Genomic DNA, 6,163 nt, shown 5'->3' on the forward strand with positions numbered 1-6,163 from the left:
TGGGATGGGGAAGCCTAGTACCTGATTGAACCTGGACGTGAGCGGTTCGATCCACTGTCTCTAGAACAGAGTTTTCCCTTGCGGCCGCATGTGGTGACAAGTGTAGTCACATAACGACAGAGGCCGGGTCTGTGGAACCTTGTACCAAGAGAAGTGGGCCCAACACGGGTTAGGGGATTGATGGGGATGGCTGACACAGGAAGCGACCCTCTGTGGTGCGCGGATATCGTGAGATTAGGTTCGCCATGCATGGTTAAGAAATTCGAATCGATTCGTCTGCCTCTCACAGTTTGAGACTGCTTGATCGCTATGCCACACTGAGTAAAAATGGAACATGATGATGATATGAATCTGGATGCTTGTTCCTTAAATTGTTTGGAAACTATGTTTGTTTAGCATAAGTTGCCAATATAGACTGGTTAATAAACTTAGAATCGGAGCTAAAATGTTGAAAGTAAGTACTTACTGTAGTCGCTTTTGGCAAAACAAACCCCTCAGCCAAAGAGCCTTACATGTCTAGAAGTTGGTGGAGTAGTTTCCCACCGGTCGGTTAAGTCTTGTTGAGCTTAGTAGCTCAGCCTTACTTGTGGCACATCTTTCAGGTGAAGTTGAAGCTCCTAAGTTTGTTGCTGTTGGCACTTGGCCTCCCTAGCTCCCGCATGGGTGGACGGTTGAGTGGGATCCCTCCTCGAACGGCGAGGATAGGGACCAGTGATGTCCTGATCGACCTCATCAGGGACATCTGACTCGGCAGTAGCTTCCACTGTTCTGTTTTATCTTTTCCGCTGCTCATGAACTCTATAAAACTTTGATGTCCGAACCAGTGTTGAAGAACTTAATGTACTTGTTTAAGTGGATGATCTGTTGTATTCTCTGGAACCACTCACCTTCGTGTGAGCTATGCTAACTCGGTCCTGCATAGTGGTTTTATCGTATGAAATCTGACGGATTGCCAAATTAACTTGACTAAAGCATATGATCGCGTGTTAGGTGATTTAATTGTGCTTTAGCCAAGTTAGGCGACGGAGGAGAGGGGTAGACGGACTCGAGTCCATACTTCTCCTAGATTAGATAAGAGCCGTTTTGGTTAGCTGGTCTTACTACTAGATATACGGTCAGATTCTTTTTCTTTTTCTCCGATTAACATGAAGTTTTCTAGAGAGTCCATGATTAGTATAAGTATAGGCTTCATGTTTTCCCTGCACTTCTTTCTCCAGATACTACCGTATGATCAGCTAATGCAAGAGTTGGACGTTTCCAACGTACGAGAACTCGAAGATTCCCTCATCAATGAGTGCATGTCCTCAGTGAGTCACATCCTCTTCACTTCGGACACTTCAAATCTCAGTAACTTCTAATTTAAGCCATCCCACGCAGACTCATAAATGTGTCATTTGAGAAGTTATGATTTACCACTAATCCATTTTTCTATCCAGCTTCAGTATTTTTGGCATCAAATTCACAATATTCTGCATGTTTATTTTTGGCAAGCTGGATCAATGGAAAAGGTGCTTTGAGGTAGGACGATGCTAGCAACCTGCATTTGCAGCATCATTTTTAATACTGCTATCTGTCTGTTTAGTGATCGATCACCCTTATTTCATTCTTTGCATTCATTTCAAGTACAATTTGCAGCTGGAAGGGATCTTACATCTGATCAGCTGAACGACATGATAGAAATATAATCTTCTCTTGTTCGGTGCAAGTTTCCCACCGCACAAGAACAAAGAACAGACGAGGGAAGAGAGTATTTTTATTTTCTCATGGGACCAGAAATCGGCGACCGTCGACCGCACTGGAGGCAACGGACAAAAGTTTGGTTCGCCTGATGCGGACAGTATCAGACGGCCGACGTAGCACTGGAGCTGGCCTTGTCACACTACTGCCTCGACTGCCACCGCATTATTGGCTGCACGCCTCGGCGTCGCGCCACCTCGCCGCGGACAGACGAAGACGACGATCCCAGTCGAGGAGATGGATGATGATAAATTCCCGAGCACATGCGAGCAGATTTCTCGCGTTCACCGGTCCCTCCACCACAAAAAGCAGAGGACCAAGAAGTCCAGGATGTCGGCGCCGGCCAACTCCACCACCTTCTCCGGCGACGTGTGGGCGGAGCTCCGCCTGGCCGACGCTCGCGATGTGCCGCACATCTACAGCCTCATCTACCAGATGGCCAAGTTCGAGCTCCTCACCGACCTCTTCGCCGCCACCGAGGAGCTCCTCACCTCAACGCTCTTCCCCTCGCCGGCGCCGCCTCCCTTCACCTCCTCACGGCTCTCGTCCTCGACCTCTCCCCCTCCGCTCCCGTGGCCCCGGAGGACTCTTCCTCCACCATCGGCTCCCTCCGCCTCGACCTCTCCGCGTCCCCGCTCGCGGACCCGGAGGCCGCCGCCTTCGCCTCCCCGCGCGGCGGCGGGCGCGTCACGGCGGGGTACGTGATCTGCTTCCCCAACTACCCCTCCTTCCTCTCCAAGCCCGGGCTGTACGTGGAGGACATCTTCGTGCGCGCCCCATGGCGCCGCCGCGGGCTTGGCCAGATGATGCTGTCTTCCGTCGCCGGCAGGGTGGCGGAGCTCGGGATGGGGCGGGTTGAGTGGTGCGTGCTCGACTGGAACAAGAATGCCATCGACTTCTACGAGAGGATGGGCGCCGACGTGCTCTCGCAGTGGTGCATCTGCCGCCTCGCCGGCGCGTCGCTAGAGAAGTACAAGGGCAACCACCAGGAGGGGGCTTGCGATGGGAAGGTTGCCGAGTAGCTAGGAGAACCAGAAAAATTGGTTCTTTGAGTGCCAACAATAAAGGTAGCGGATTTGCTTCCGCTGGTTAGCTCCCGTGTACGATTTGTTAGATATATTAGCAAATATATCCATGCGTTGCAATAGAGGGAAAAAAACTCGATGTATGACCTAATCTAATAAATATGGCACAAGCTCATCTGATAACTTGATTTTCATATCATTTATTTTAAATTAGGCTTTCAATTTGTAAGCATCACAACGTTACCATGGCAACACCACATAGTGGGTGGAGCCAAGGACGAGTAGTGGCAACAACGACGATGAACATACACGCAGCATAGCCAAAAGTCCACACATAGTATATCCAAAGAAGAAATGCACAAGTGACACGACCTTTGCTCTAGTTTCGGCATTCAGGGGCGAAGCTACTCGGCACGCCCTGGATGCACATGCACTCACGTCAAGAAAAAAAAACACTGTTTGCTGCTCCCTCTCTTCCAAATTATAAGCGGAGCCTTGCTAAAGTTTAGCACCAAATTTACTAAACACCCTTGCCAAATTTTGCTAAACTATAGTTGCTAAACTTAGGGTTGGACACTCTTTGCCCCTCATTATTGCTTGTCTGGCGGGTGAACCAGGGAGGAGGGAGAAAGGATGGGTAGCATTAAATAAGGGCAGACAGGTCTTTCTGCACCTCATTAAATGTTGTTTACCCATGGATTCAAACAGCCATGGCTAAAGTTTAGCAACTCAAGTTTAGCTACTAAAGTTTAGGTCCAACATTTTTGAAGAGTCAAACCATTTTATGTTTGATCAAAATTATAAAGAGGATCACAAAAGTTTATGACACCGCATAGATATACTATAAAAGTATATTTAATGAAGAAACTAATGATACTTATTTGATATCATGAATGTTAGTATTTTGTTGTATAAATTTGGTCAAACTTGAGATGTTTTGGCTCTTCAAAAAAGTTGGAATAACTTATAATTTGAAACCGAGGGAATATCAAATTTCCATGCACCCCTAATAAATTAGAAACGGTGCACCCTCAAGCTAGCAGACCAAAAAGAAATCTAGCAGCAGCAGCAACAACATATTACTTTATTTTATTGAATTAGCAGCAACTAATTTGATCGAATGACAAGCGAGAAACTTCCTACTTTCCTAGCAGCCTAGCAACCCCTTATACATTCTTTTTTATCCCGGAAGATAACCCCTTGGACGCTCACAATAATCTACACTCCCAGTCCTTGTGCTCCCAACAATTTGTTTGATATTTGCGTCAGGCCTCTTGTGGCCCTGAAGCCATTAGTGCTTCCTTATCCAATTAGCTTTCAGCTCTTCATATGTGATTAAAGAAGCAAACGGCACCCGCCCTACGATTGCCAAGATTCCTTTGGATAAGGATGGCAGCGAGTATGGGATGACAGCATGCATGCACCAAGGATAATACAAGACCAAACAATAAAGGTAGTGGATTTGCTTCGGCTGGTTAGCTCCCGTGTACGGTTTGTTAAACCGTGCGTTGCACCAGAGGAAAAGAACTCGATGTACGACCTACTTTATTATGGCACAAACTGATCTGATAACTTGATTTTCATATCATTTATTCCAAATTAGGCTTTCAATCTGTAAGCAACACAACGTTATCGTGGCGACACCACGTAGTGGGTGGAGCTGCAAGGACGAGTAGTAGCAACAACGACGACGAACATACACGGATCATAGCCAAAAGTCTACACATAGTCACAACGGTAATATCCAAAGAAGAAATGCACAAGTGACGTGACCTTTGCTCTAGTTTTGGCATTTAGGGGCGAAGCTACCCGGTAGGCACTGGATGCACATGCACCCACGTCAAAAACCAAAAAAAAAAAACACTTGTTGCTATCAGATTTCCACCACTTATGCACCCCTAAATTAGAAACAGTGCACCCTCGAGCTAGCAGACCAGAAAGAACATATTACTTTATTTTATTGAATTTGCAGCAACTAATTTGACCGAATGACAAGCGAGAAACTTGCTACTTTTCTAGCAGCCTAGCAACCCCTTATACATTCTTTTTTATCCCCGAAAGACAACCCCTTGGACGCAAATACCGGACAAATGGTCGGAACCACAGCAATCATGCAAATTTGTACAACCACATATGGTATATTTCTCTCTTTGTTTTTTATAAAAATCCTGTTTTACCCATTTACCATATTCATGTTGATGTGTTCATATAGCAATGCGTAGTGCTAATGCTGCAGCCCCTGTATTCGCTCTAGCTTCGCCCCCATTCGATTCGGAGAAAATATGACTCCAGGGGTCGTGTTCATTTGAATTTCAATTTCATCTGTCCCTCCCTATTATGTGTTGTTCGATCCTTAGATTTCTCATTAAAATGGGTTAACAAATATAATTTTAATATAAATACATATGAAGATAGGATAATGCCCCGGCGCGGGAGCGGGATCCACTGGTCCAGCGGCGCATGCGAGCACGGTCGTCTCATCTCAGGGGACGGGGTAGAGCTGCTACATCGTCCATGTGGTGAAGATGTTACAATAATTGGACAGGCCTAATTACTTACTTAATTAAATAAATTCTAAGGTCTATTAGTGGTGGTAGTTACAAAAAAGGTTAAAACCAACTTGGAAGTTGAGAGGGTCCCTAACCAACTTATACGGTGAAACTGTGCTGCACCTGTTGAGAAGTTGATAGAGGGATAACAGGATGCCACATGCGCGCGCTCGCTTGCCGAGGCGAGGCGAGGCGAGGCAAGGCGCGGGTGGGGTGGGGTGTGGGCTGGGCTTTCAGTGACTAGTAACTGACGACTGCTAATGGCTGACAGTTACTAGAAACTGCTGCATTAACCTGGACGTCCAAAGGTCTTCTGCTGCCTATAAAAGTGAGGTTGCCTCTCATTCTTTCGTGCGCGAAACACTAACCACCAGAGCTTTTGTCCACTGTTGTGCTGCGCTTCTGTCATCTCCATTCCGGCGATCTGTGTACACAGACTTCACCGGAAGAGCAGGCCTCTAAAGCTGCGCTCTTCACCAGAGACTCTGCACCCGAGGAGGAGAAGGGAGATCAAGTTTTTGGGGAGCGCGTCTGCGCGACTGCTCACTGTTTGTCTACGACTACTTCCTGGTGATGCATCTACACTGCATCAACTCCTGAACGGCTACATCGAACAGGCTCGACTAACAATGTTGGGTAACGGCGCAATCGGTTCTTCCAGAACCATTCCGGCCTCTGGGTATTTTCTATTGAACTTTATCGTTCAATTCTTATGTTTCATAGTACCTGCTGTATGCTTTATGTTCACTACAAATACAATGATGGATCATGTTCCTGTTTACATTATCTTAATTGTCATGTTTTATTCTATATTTTGGATTAAAATGAACCGTAAAATGCCTCTGATTCCAA

At 46.5% G+C, this 6,163-nt stretch overlaps 1 pseudogene; it reads left to right on the plus strand.

Annotated features, from left to right (window-relative positions):
- The first annotated feature begins 1,587 nt into the window (after positions 1–1,587).
- On the plus strand, positions 1,588–2,932 carry LOC101752537 (annotated as a pseudogene).
- Positions 2,933–6,163: the final 3,231 nt, after the last annotated feature.

Source organism: Setaria italica, chromosome VIII, assembly GCF_000263155.2.
Source record: "Setaria italica strain Yugu1 chromosome VIII, Setaria_italica_v2.0, whole genome shotgun sequence".
NCBI classification, from domain to species: domain Eukaryota; kingdom Viridiplantae; phylum Streptophyta; class Magnoliopsida; order Poales; family Poaceae; genus Setaria; species Setaria italica.